The 14,270-nt window shown below is 38.8% G+C and overlaps 1 pseudogene; it reads right to left on the bottom strand.

The window, feature by feature from the left end:
- The window catches only part of LOC100352523 (replication factor C subunit 1-like), a 165,807-nt pseudogene that overhangs the window by 50,133 nt on the left and 101,404 nt on the right, over window positions 1–14,270 (bottom strand).

The following is a 14,270-nucleotide window of genomic DNA, read 5'->3' as shown; positions in this document are numbered from 1 at the left end:
ATCTGGGGTAGAAATGAAGCCACCAGGACTTGAACCAGCATCCACGTAGGCTACCGATGTCTTAGGTGGCAAATTTGCTTGTTATGCCTCAACACCAGCCCTGATTTGGTCTTTACATACTAAATGAGATTATTAAAAAAAAAAAAAAAAACCTAAGCACACAAAGGTGTGCAAAAATGCAATTCTTAATTTCTTTATCTGAATTTAATGCTAACATGAGTGCTGACTCATCCTGTTTTTTAATGATCCATGTTAATTCAATGTAAAATTTATGGTCAAATAAAGACTTTCTCAGTAACTTAACTTGCTGCTTTCCATTTCTGCCCAGTGCGGGCATCAATTGTGACGGGATTATGCAGATTCAGTACATTGGCAGCCCACCCTCTCATATGTGCTTATTATCTCTCCTTATTCTTATCTGTAGAGATGAATATGGTTGAGGCATCATGTCATCTGGTTCTAATACTGTCAATCAATCCTAGCAGCATTTGCTGAAATGGGCTGCTACAATCTTATGTCTTACTGCCCTTATTCTATGGGACAAATCATCTTTTCTGTACAAAGTATGAAATCTTTCCAACCTTTTCTCATGCTTCTTTCTAGTTTGGATATCTTTATTTTAGGTAACAGAATATCTATTAAAAACTGAGTTAAGCCAATCCAAAAGGGACAAATACCACTTGTTCTCCTTGATAGGTGACAACTAACTGAGCACCAAAAAGGAAACCTGTTAAAGTGAAATGAACACTATGAGAAACGGTGACTTGATCAGCCCTCACCATGACTGATGATGAGCAACTTGATATGTTATCCCTCTTAGTATTTTTGTTTGTTTGTTTGTTCTACTTAATACTTTTGGTTGAATATTGTAATCAATACACAATGCTTCTTAAGTGCTGAAACTTAACTGAAAAGTGATCACTGTTAAATATAAGAGTGGGAATAAGAGAGGGAAGAGATGTGCAATTCGGGACATGCTCAAGCTGACTTACCTCAAACGGTAGAGTTAGAAACATACCAGGGGATTCCAATTCAATCCCATCAAAGTGGCATGTATCAATGCCATCTCACTAGTCCCAGTGATCAACTTCTGTTCACGATTTTTCATAATGATAGGACTAAGAACCAAAGGGATCACATAAACAAGCATAGTGTCTGAAAATACTAACCGATAGAATCAAAAAGGGAGAGAATGATCCAACATGGGAAGTGAGATACACAGCAGATCCATAGAATGGCAGATGTCCTAAACAGCACTCTGGCCTCAGAATCAGCCCTTAAGGTATGTGGATCCGGCTGAAAAGCGCATGAGAGTATTTCAGGCATGGAAAGCTAAGACACTCTGGGGGATAAAAAAAAAAAAAAAACTAAATGAAAGATCTCCGCGAGTGAGATCCCAGTGGAAAGAATGGGTCATCAAAGAAGGAGGTACCTTTCTCTGAAGGGAGGAGAGAACTTCCACTTTGACCATGGCCTTGTCTAAATATGATCAGAGTCGGTGAACTGAGGGGGCTTCCATAGCCTTGGCAGCTCATGACAAGAGCCTAGGGTGGGCCAGCGCCCTGGCATACTAGGCTAATCCTCCACCTTGTGGCGCCGGCACACCACGTTCTAGTCCTGGTCGGGGCGTCGGATTCTGTCCCAGTTGCCCCTCTTCCAGGCCAGCTCTCTGCTGTGGCCAGGGAGTGCAGTGGAGGATGGCCCAAGTCTTTGGGCCCTGCACCCCATGGGAGACCAGGAGAAGCACCTGGCTCCTGCCATCAGATCAGCGCGGTGTGCCGCCAACAGTGCGCTGGCCGCGGTGGCCATTGGAGGGTGAACCAACGGCAAAGGAAGATCTTTCTCTGTGTTTCTCTCTCTCACTGCCCACTCTGCCTGTAAAAAAAAAAAAAAAAAAGAGTTTAGGGTGATTACTGAAGCCATAAAATAAGAGCGTCAATTTGTTAAGTCAACAACAGGAGTCACTGTGCACTTACTCCTCATGTAGGATCTCTGTGCTTAGTGTTCTGTACGTTGAGATTTAATGCTATAACTAGTACTCAAACAGTATTTTTCACTTTATATTTCTGTGTGGGAGCAAACTGTCCAAATCTTTACTTAATGTATGCTAAACTGATCTTCTGTACATAAAGAGAATCGAAAATGAATCTAGATGTGAATGGAAGGGGAGAGGGAGTGGGAAAGGAGATGGGAGGGTTGCGGGTGGGAGGGACGTTATGGGGGGGAAGCCATTGTAATCTATAAGCTGTACTTTGGAAATTTATATTCATTAAATAAAAGTTAAAAAAAAAACTGAATTAAGGAGGACAAAATTGTGATACAGGGGGTTAAGTCTACTTTTGTGAAACCAACATCCCTTACCCAAGCACTGGTTAGCATGCAGGCTGCTCTGCTTCAGATCTAGCTTCCAAATTATGTGCCTGGAGAGACAGCAGATGATGGCCCGCATCTGTGGGCCCTGACTACCCATGTGGGAGACTGGATGGAGTTCTGACTTCTGGCTTCAGCCTGACCCAACCCTGGCTTTTAGGACCTTTTGGCGAGTGAACCAGTAAATGGAAGACACTTCTCTCTCTCACTTTCTCCCTCCCTCCTTTTTCTCTGTCACTCAGCCTTTCAAATAAATAAATCTTTAAAAAATGAGTTAGTAAGGAGGATTACTTAAATTCATTTCAAAATATAGTTATTTGCTAATAATTGACTCATCTAAAATTGATTTCAGTCCCATGATTGATTGAATCTGCTGTTCTAGTCATTTCTTTCTGTAAATAAGTCGCGTGATTTGAATATTACCTAATAGTATAATACCAATAACTGAGAGACATTTGCCTTAAGGGAATTGATGAGATGCAAGAAATTGTGTTTAATGACCATTTTCTGGCTTCCTTCCATCTATTATTCATCATTAAATCTGTCTGAGAATCCTTCAAACAGTTTATGGAAAATTAACTTTTTAAGTTTATCTCGTTTACAAACATTGAAATTCACATAAAGTTTTTTCATAGTAGTGTTTTCCATTAATTTTTGAAATACTCTCATATTCTTTAATTTATTGCTCTGAAATATTAAATTAGTGATCAGGAATATGTAAACTAAAATAACTTACAAGGAAATTCGGAAATCCTACATTAAAAATACTATGAGAAATTAAGACAAAAATGGGAAAGTGGACATAAACAGAGGGTGGCAAAAAGAAATAGTTTCTCATAGTAACCCGATTGAATAGAACCCAAATGTCTCTCCATCAACAGGATGAGGGATACATTTTTATGCACAGTAGAGAACAATTGAATCATCAAAATAGAAAAAAAAAAACACTGCATTTACAAAATCCTGGATGATCATCCACAACATACTGATCAAAAGATGGCAGAGACAACAGAGTGCATGCTACTTGGTTTTATCCATATGTAGTGTGAGGTTAGGATAAAACAGAAAACAACTGGGTAATTCTGAAGGGAAGGGTTGACTAGGAAGGTGCATGATCTTTCCACCTGAAGTGAAGGTGTCTATGTCTTGATACCACGGTATTCGTGTGTGTGTGAATGCAAACACTCAAATTGTGCACTACATACAAAGTACCTCCATTATAAAGCATATGCTGCTACAGAATTATAATTTGTTTCTGAAGACACTGTTTATTTTTACATTAGACATATATTAGTTGAGACAGGTTGTTAATCATACCATGAACTTCCTAAATTGAAATAGAATTTTCTTTGAGCTAAAAAATAATAATGTATTATATAAAATGTGTTCCTCCGAACTGAAAAATTCCTCTGAACATCCATATATTCCAGAATTGTATCAGGATGTATAGAAAAATTTTAACCTTTTTAGAGAGCAAATAACACCTCTTTGAAGCTAATGATAGCTAGTTGTCATAGGTAAAACTTGTTTAAAATTATTTTATAATTCTGAGGCTGGTGTTGTGGCATAGCATTAAGCTACCATCTGCAAAACCTGCATCCCATATAAACACCAATTCCAGTGCCAGTTACTTCACTTCTTATCCAGCTTCCTGCTAATGGCCTATGAAAAGCAGCAGCATGTGTAGCAGGAGTTTTGGGCCTGCCACTCATGTGGGGATCCCAGATGAAGCTCCCAGGTTCTGGCAACTTCCTGGCCCAGGCCCGGCCAATGTGGCCTCTTGGGAAGTGAAAAAGTGGGTGGAAGATCTATGTCTCTGTACCTCTCTGTAACTCTGACTGTCAAATAAATACATAAATAAATCTTACAGAAGTATTTAATAATTCATTTTCCTATTTGGTTATATTGTCTATTTTTAAAATCTGGTTAATTAAACATTTTGCTTTTATTCTGAGTATATGATTAGGTTAGGAAATGTTAACAGTGTTGGCATGATTATATCCAAACACATATTAATATCAAATGAAAGTTAGTTTACTTTGACACTGGAATAAAGTATTACTATATATTATTAGTCTATGTCTTATAATTATTTTCTATAGAAAAGTTTTTAAATTGGAGTTCATTTAACTCCATTAAATTGATAAAAATACAACATTATGTTAAAGATATCTACAGAAACGTGTATTTGTATTTATAGTACTTATCCACATGGAAATAATTTTTTGCATTTTTGATGAGCAATAATATTTTGTGACTGCTTAAAAACCAGTGAGGTATTTCATTTATTATTATTGTTGTTATTAAATTGAATGCTTGGGTTTTTTTAAAGATTTATTTTATTGATTTGAAAAACAGTGTTAGAGAGAGAGATAGAGACAGAGAGAGAGAGAGGTTTTCCATCCTCTGGTCACTCCTCAAATGTCCACAACAGCCAGAGCTGAACCAATCTGAAGCCAGGATCCAGGAGGTTCTTCCTGGTCTCCCATGTGGGTGCAGGTGCCCAATGACTTGCGTCATCCTCTGCTGCCTTACAAGGCACATTAGCAAAAAGCTGGATTGCAAGTTGAGCAGCTGGGACTGGAACTGGTGCTTACATGGGGTGCCAGTGCTGCAGGCCTGGGCTTTAACCAGCTGAGCTATAACGCATGCCCCAATGCTTAGTTTTTCATCCTATAAAGTGCATAGTCTTACATCATTATAATAACTTGCCTTCACTTTATTGTATTGTGTATGGGGTGTGTGGGTAGCGTAGCAGTCAAACAGCCACTTGGGATGCCTGCCTGCATTCCACATCAGAGTGTATGGGTTTGAGTCTTGCTCTATTCCCTATTCCAATTTCCTACTAATGAGCACTCTGAGAGGCAGCAGGTGATAGGTCAAGTAGGTTTGCCATTGCCACCTCTTTGGAGGCTTGGATTGTGTTCACATTTCTGAGCTTTAGCTTAGCCCCGCCATGACACTCTCTTTCTTTCTCTCTGCCTCACAAACTATATCAAAGTCTTAAAAATGATAAAAGTCTAGAAAACATTCACTATCATAAAATTGCTTCCTTTCGATAATGGAAATAGTTGCATATTTTTTCTCTATTTCCATTTCTTCTTTAAATAGTTAACCTATATGATGCCAGAAATGGGGAAGAGGGTCTTAGAGAGTAAAAGTAACTTCAGATTTGACAAAACTACATTATAATTGCTATAGTTTGCTAGTTATGTGACTTATTTTACTTTATTTCTTTTTTTGAGAAGATAAAAATGCTCTCAATTTCTGAAAAATATTTAATCCAGAAATTTTGCACCTGCTTCATTTATCTATTTTCTTTATTCTTTTAAAGATTTATTTATTTTACTTGAGAGTCAGAGCTACACAGAGAGAGAAGAGGCAGAGAGAGAGAGACAGAGGTCTTCCATCAGATGGTTCACTCTCCAATTGGACACAACAGCCACAGCTGCGCTGATCCAAAGCCAGGAGCCAGGAGCTTCCTCTGGGTCTCCCATGCAGGTGCAGGGGCCCAAGCACTTGGGCCATCCTCTACTGTTATCCCAGGCCATAACAGAGAGCTGGATGAGAAGAGGAGCAGCCAGGCCTTGAACCAGCACCCATATGGGATGCAGGCGCTTCAAGCCAGGGCATTAACCCGCTGCGCCACAGTGCCAGTCCCATCTATTTTATTTAAATTGGAATAAAATTCATTTTTCCATAGTAGAAAATAAGCAATATATTATTTAACCTGTATAATTAAAAGACCTTCAAAAATCCTCCACCACCAAAATTCCATCAGAATATTTTCCTATGTACTCATAACATTTTAAGATTCCTAATAATGAATCAATTACTTTATATTTGATTAAGTTTTTTGTTTTATATTTATAAACTGATAAGCTTTCTTAATCCAAGGATCATACCTAATTCATTTCATTTCTTTTTTTTTCCAAATTTCATTTAATAAATATAAATTTCCCAAGTACAACTTTTGGATTATAGCAGCTTTTCCCCCAATAACCTCCCTCCCAACAGCAACCTTCCCATCTCCTCCTCCCTCTTCCATCCCATTCTTCATCAAGATTCATTTTCAATTATCTTTATATACAGAAGATCAACTTAGTATATACTAAGTAAAGATTTCAACAGTTAATTCATTTCATTTCTGCGTTATCAGCATATAATTTTTACCCAAGATACATTTAATAGTTAATAAATATTTGTTAATTAATGGGTATTTCTTACCATAAACATTTTTTAACTACCCCAGTGCTGTTTTTTTTACTCCATTTGATCACCTAGCTCAAAATTATTAATTAATTCTTATTTGAACTAACAATTTGCCAAGTTATAACAACTAGCAGGCTTTTTTAAAGATTTATTTAAAAGTCAAAGTTATAGAGAAAAGTTGAGAGGGAGAGAGAGAGAAACTTAGCTTCCATTCGCTGGTTCAAGTCTCAGATGCTTGCAATTGCCAGATCTGGGCCAGGCTGAAGCCAGGAGTCAGGAGCTTCCTCCAAGTCTCTCATGTAATCGATCAGGGCCGAAGTACTTGGGTGATCTGCTGCTGCTTTCCCGGGTGCATTTGCAGGTAGCTGGATCAGAAGGGGAGCAGTCCATACACCAACTGACCCTTCCATATCGTATGCCAGCTTTGCAGGCAGCAGCTCAACGCACTAAACCACAACATGGCCCCTAAACTAGCAGTTTAAGGGCTGTCAGTTTTGCATAGCTAGTTTATTTACTTGTTTTCTTTCTAACACCTGAAGTACATAGAAGATACTGTGTATCTTAACGCTATATTTACTGATAGAAAAAAGAAAAGGAACTCTTCAGTAGATGTAAATTGTGAAAAGCACAGATTTGGTAAGGCTATTTCAATGACTCTGAAAGAACATTGAAGACACTGAGTAACTGAAAAATAGAAATTTGTAAAGAAGTGATAGATCACTGAAGACAGACATTCTGCCCTTGACCTTTCGCCTGGAGTGTGAGGCAGTTCTCATTCCCCTCCAGGCTTCTATCTTCAATTCACCACCTGCCACCACACCGAGTCTTATTTCCTATGTCCTGTGGTGCCGGCATCCCATATGGGCGCCGGATTCTAGTCCTGGTTGCTCCTCTTCCAGTCCAGCTCTCTGCTGTGGCCTGGCAAGACAGTGGAGGATGACCCAGGTGCTTGGGTCCCTGCACCCGCATGGGAGACCAGGAAGAAGCTCCTGGCTCCTGGCTCCTGGCTTCGGATCGGCACAGCACCAGCAGTAGCGGCCATTTGGGGAGTGATCCAACGGAAGAAGACCTTTCTCTCTGTCTCTCTCTCACTGTTCAACTCTCCCTGTCAAATTAAAAAAAATAAAATAAAAAGAAATGCTTAAATATTAAACTCAAAAGAATTGTTAAAATATGTTTGTTTCAAGAATACATTTTAAACTGTAGTGTTGTATTTCTTGTAGGGCATCCCTGAAGTAGTGTTTTTCAAATCTGGCTCTTTATGCCTATAACCAAGAGAGACTTTAAAATACACTGGTATCCACACATCAATATATATTTTAAAGCACCCCTGGTGACTGAAATGTACTGCTAAGTATAAGAGCTACTGTCAGAAGTTGATGAAAACAATCGATTCACTTAGCGGACATTTCATGTATAACTGAAGACGCCTTCAAAACTCAGACAAGAAACTGATCTGTTAAAATGTTTTCCATATATGAACTGAGGTAAAAGCGTTTATTGCATTTACCCGAAAAAGGGAATATCAATTTCCATGACAAAGATTTCAGGAAAGTGCCTTTAAAAGTGCAAAGTTTGCATTCTTAAAAAAAAAAAAAAACTACTTTCAAAATAAAGTATAGTATATTTGTCCTCTCCTCTTATATTTCTTCTCCCATAAAACAGCACAGGTGCAACTAGGCCATCAATCTGTTTTTGTCTTTTTTTTGTAGAATCCATAAAAACAATACATATCACATAAAAATGTTACCTAACAAAGCAAAGTAATTTTATTTTAAAAGCAGTGTTTTTATATGAATATATGAAATTCAAAAAAACTATTTTAAATGTCTTAAAAAGGAAAAGAATTTGATAAATTCTATATAAAGAAATGCATAAGAGTAAGGTGTTTAAGAAAATGAATGTGACATGGACATTCCTTTAATATATTTTTATCTTTTTTTTTTAGTACATGATTACATTTTAGACAAGGCTAAGGTGACTTGATGCCTAAATTTGGCATAGAAAGACATTCCTATATTCTAAGGAATGTCTACACCAGAGCAGCTTACCCAGAAATAAGTATTGTATGCATCTTCCAGGGATCTATCTAAGATGACCTTGCTTTGTTCCAGTTCACAATGTGATTCATGATTCTTTGTACCTTGGGCACAGGTTGTTCATTTTTCTCTTCCAAAGTACATTTAGTTCTAAGAGACTGATCTTATTTTGTAACAAGTAATACTGAATTCCAGGAAATTTTAGAATTTAAAGATGTTTCTGGACTTCTCTTTTATACAGTGATCACAACCCTCACCTAAGGAGATAAAAGTGATCATCACATATTCATAGAAAATGTACTTTATGTATAAAGTAAGGCATGGATTTCAAAAGTCTTCTGCACCAAAACATACTTTTAATTCTGTTTTACATGAATGTCTTGAAGTTCTTGAATATTGACATTTTGGACAAATGGATTCAAAAACTCTGTGAGCTACTGTGTCAGCCAACCTCTGTTTCCTTTGCTCTGCATTTTCCCTTTGAATTGCACAGCTGAAAATAACACCCAGTAAAGGAATTGAACTGAGGAGACTTTGGGATGGAAAACTGGACACATGAACTTTTCTTTACTATTTAAATTTTTTATCTGGCTAAAGGAATGATGCATTCATTTTTTTAAACTTTTATTTAATAAATATAAATTTCCATAGCACAACTTTTGGATTATAGCGGCTTTTTCCCCCATAACCTCCCTCCCACCCACAAGCATCCCATCTCCCACTCCCTCTCCCATCCCATTCACATCAAGATTCATTTTCAATTATCTTTACATACAGAAGATCAATTTAGTATATACTAAGTAAAGATTTCAACAAGAGCCCAAACTCCACCCATTTTCCTATGCAGGTGGGTATACTGGGTGGGATTTTGTTAGATGAACAGGGAGAAACAAATCTAAATTATCTATCTGTGCTAAAATAACTCAGAAAATGGTGTGGCAGGAGTTGTGGTGCAGTGAGTTAAACCACCACTTGATGACTGCATCACATATTAGAGTGCCAGTTCGCACCCTGACACATCTGTTTCTGATCCAGATTCCTTATAATGCATCCTGAAAGGCAACAAATGATAGCCCAGGCACTTGGGCCCCTGCCACCTGCGTAGGAAAATGGATGGAGTTTGGGTTCTTGGTTACAACATGACTCAGGCCTGGGTTCAGCAGGCATTTGTGGAGTTAACAAATATATAGATTTGAGTACTCCCCTCTCTCTGTCACTCTAGCCTTCAAATCAATGGATATACAAAACTTTAAAACAAGCAAACCAAAAATATATAAATGTCAGAGATAAAATTTCAGACTGATTCAACTGGAAATTTAGATCTGTGTTTTCAATGAATTTATGGGTAATTAAGCTGATATTTTGATCTTCATTTGATTGTCTTTGTATTTAATTCTCAATTCATTCTGAAATGCATAACTGAAGGAATAGATCTTAATTAGTTATTCAATGAGAATGAAACATATCAAGTCTTAACCAAACACAATGGAAAACAGATAAGGATTCAGGGATTGAGAATCCTTGTCCATTGAAGGATATAGTTCTAAGTGTGTATCATAGATTTGAGGATAGTCTTTTATATTTAATTTCTAGTGGCTGAATACTTTTTACTTCTTGGAAAATTTTAATTCCTAAACAATTATTCTCTGATGAAGCAAGTGTGGGTGATCCTATACCTGGCAGGAACTCTGCCTGCCTTGCCCATGCAGGAAGTGGAAAGGGCATGGCACAACATGCCTCCAGGGAAGGACCCCATGACCTGACTGCTGGCAGAGGGCAGGAGCCCCAGGTGCTTTTCCCCACCCTCACTCCCTGTTAAAGGGCCGTGTAATTGCCAATCAGGTAAAGAGCTCCTAGGTCTGGCCTAGGCCCATTAGGACCACCTGGAAAGCTATCCTAGCTACATGACCTTCAAGCTGGTTGGAGAAGCATAGTGGCAACAATATCAGTTCTATCCTATAGAATTAATGTTGCCCTGAATTAGTTATGCCCCTTCAACCTGCCCTTTAAAAAGTATGCATGGTCATTACTAAAGCATTTTCACTGAAACTTGTGTCTGGTGCTTCTTGTGGAAGAACGCCGTTGCCCCACCATCCCAGCAGTGTGCGGGCCTCGCAGGTCAAGGCGGCAAGTAAGGACTAACAAATTTAGAAAAATATGCAATTCACATTTGGACCAGCCTTAACCAGACACAACCAAAGCAGGGATTCAATGCTAAGAAGTATTTATATTCAGGCTTTTTATGTGTCTGTTGACTCAGTGTCTCATCCAAGAGTTAAAAAAAAATATCCCATTTGAGATTTCTTTAAAGTATTTAATTGATCATTTAAGTATTAAACAAAAATATTTAGTTTAATTGTTTGTTTTTATTAACTTGGAAGTCAGGGAATCATCCAGAGACAACTACCTTTCTTCTGGTTTAATCTCCAAATGCCTGCAAGAGCTGGGGCTACACTAGGCCCAGGCAGGAACGAAGTGCTCAATACAAGTCTTCCACGGGGATAGCAGGGACCCAACTACTTGAGCCTTTACTTATTGCTTCCTTGGGTGTACATCACCAGAAAGCCATAATTGGCAATAGAGCCTGGACTTGAACCCAGGGATTCTGATGCAGGATGCAAGTATGCCAAGTGACATCTAAAGCACTGCACCAAAAGCTCACCCCTCCATTGAGCTTTCTGTCTTTTAACATGTATTTATTTTATATGAAAGGCAGAGTTACAGAGAGAGAGAGAGAGAGAAAGAGAGATAGAGAAAGCAAGAAAGAGAGAGAGAGAGAAGCTTTTCTACCTGCTGGTTGATTCTCAAATGGCCACAACAGCCAGGGCCAGGCAAAAGCCACGAGCCAGAAGCTTTATCTGGGTCTCCCTCATGGGTGTAAGTGTCCAGGGACTTGGGCCATCTTCCTTTGATTTTCCACGTGCAGTAGCAGCGAGCTGATTGGAAGTGGAGCAGCCACGACTCAAACTGGATGCCAGTGTCCCCAGGGCGGACATAATCCACTCTGCCACAATGCCAGCTCCATCATTTGAACTTTCTTATATCATCCACACATGCTGTCAGACAAGCAGCTCCAGTCTCAAACATTTTTGTTCTGAATCCGATATTTGCATGGCCTATTAAAAAATAAATTGTTTTTCTCCATAACTCCTATGGTGAAGCTCTCACCCCAGTGTTGTAGTAGGAAATGAGGCCTTTGTTTGTAAATATATGTAAAAGGTCTTGTACATAGAGCCCTGATAATGAGGTCAATACCCTTTAAGAAGAGGTAAAGGCCTCAGAGTGCCATCTGTCCACTTGGACATACATAAGAAAGATGTTCTGGGGGCCAGCGCCATGGCTCACTTAGCTAATCCCCCACCTGCAGCGCTGGCACCCTGGATTCTAGTCCCAGTCGGGGCGCCGGATTCTGTCCCGGTTGCTCCTCTTCCAGTCCAGCTCTCTGCTGTGGCCCGGGAGTGCACTGGAGGATGGCCCGAGTGCTTGGGTCCCTGCACCCATGTGGGAGACCAGGAGGAAACACTTGGCTCCTGGCTTTGGAATGGTGCAGCGCGCCAGCCGAAACGCCAGCTGTAGAGGCCATTTGTGGGGTGAACCATCAGAAGGAAGACCTTTCTCTCTATTCCTCCCTCTCACTGTCTATCTCTGTCAAAATAAATAAATAAATAAATAAGAAAGAAAGACCTTCTGAGCACACAGGATGGCAGCTGTCTTCAAGCAAGGATGAAAGCTCTCACCAGAAGCCAGTTAAATTGATATATTGAACACACTCTTGACCTCCAGAACTGTGAGAATGTAGTTGTCTATTGTTTTTTTTGTATCTTATCATATTTTTTTCCTTTTTTTAACTTTTGTTTAATGAATATAAATTTCCAAAGTACAGCTTATAGATTACAATGGCTTCCCCCCATAACGTCCCTCCCACCCGCAACCCTCCCCTTTCCCACTCCCTCTCCCCTTCCATTCACATCTAGATTCATTTTCGATTCTCTTTATATACAGAAGATCAGTTTAGCATACATTAAGTAAAGATTTCAACAGTTTGCTCCCACACAGAAACATAAAGTGAAAAATACTGTTTGAGTACTAGTTATAGCATTAGATCTCAATGTACAACCCACTAAGGACAAAGATCCTACATGAGGAGTAAGTGCACAGTGACTCCTGTTGTTGACTTAACAAATTGACACTCTTGTTTATGGCATCAGTAATCACCCTAGGCTCTTGTCATGAGCTGCCAAGGCTATGGAAGCCCCCTGAGTTCACCAACTCTGATCATATTTAGACAAGGCCATGGTCAAATTGTTTAAACTATCTTGTTTATAGTACTTTGTTATAACATCCATGAGATTAGCAAAGGAAGGAATATTGGATAAGTTAAACTTTTAGTTTCATGTTAGTTTTCATAGAGAAAAATTTGCAAATGTGTTCTACATTACTTGGTGTTAGGTTAACTACATAAACTCTGTGTAAGGCTTTGAGAAGGAGAGATTAAAACTCCCTCTTTAACCTTTTGTTGACAAACAAAAATGTCAAAAAGGAATGGGGACCAATTAGAACATTTCATATTATTTGGTTGAAATAGATAATGTGTAGAATTTATTGCAAATCAAATGTGTTTTTAAAGATTTAGATATTTGCTTAAAAATCAGAGTTGCAGAGAGAAAAAGAGAGAGATATAGATAGAGAGATAAACAGAGTTAGAGATAGATAGAGAGACAGAGAGAGAAATGAGAGAGAGAGAGAAACAGCGAGACAGAGACAGAGAGAGATTGATTCTCACTTCCACTGGTTCATCCCCCAGAAGAATGCAATAGCTAGGACTGGGCCAGGCAAAAGGCAGGAGCCAGAAGTTTCTTCTAGGTCTTCCACATGGTTGCAGGGACACAGCCATTGGGCTATTTTTCATTGCTTTCACAGGCACATTAGAAGGGTGCCCATATGGGATTCCAGCAATGCAGGTTGTACTTTAATTTGCTGAGCCATTTCACTGGCCAACAAGTCAAATATTTAAAAAGAAAATTATTAAGCATTATCTTATGTCTTACTCAAGAATATATCTTACTCAAAAAATCAGGATTTGAATAGAATTCTAATTATTAATGTAAGAGTGGAAAAGAAGAAAGATCAAATTAACGTATGGCTTTGCACCTATTTATCTGACTTAATTTAAGACATCTAAGCACACAAAGAATTGGAATAGCTCTGTATGAAAGAGAATTATTACATACTACTGTTGAGTTGTGAACTGATAAGTTATTTTAAACAAACAACTTGAATTTATATTGTAAGGCTGAATGTATATATCTTATGATATAGTACTTTGATGTATATATTTAAGAGAATCTTCAATATATGTGTACTTAGAGAAACTTAAAGTCTATGATCTATGATTCTCATAGTGATGTACAGAATATAAGTGAACTAGTCCAGACACTAGGGAATAAAGACATTATAGAAAAGCACATATGATTTAATATTGCTGTGGCCAGGGAGTGCAGTGGAAGATGGCCCAAGTGCTTGGGCCCTGCACCCCATGGGAGACCAGGATAAGTACCTGGCTTCTGCCATCGGATCAGTGCCGTGCGCCGGCCCCAGCGCACCAGCCACGGTGGCCATTGGAGGGTGAACCAACGGCAAAAGGAAGAC

Source organism: Oryctolagus cuniculus, chromosome 4, assembly GCF_051225735.1.
Source record: "Oryctolagus cuniculus isolate XC-2025 breed Fujian yellow rabbit chromosome 4, ASM5122573v1, whole genome shotgun sequence".
NCBI lineage: Eukaryota > Metazoa > Chordata > Mammalia > Lagomorpha > Leporidae > Oryctolagus > Oryctolagus cuniculus.
The sequence above is the reverse complement of the archived record's forward strand: the minus strand, read 5'-3'. Positions and strand labels throughout refer to the sequence as shown.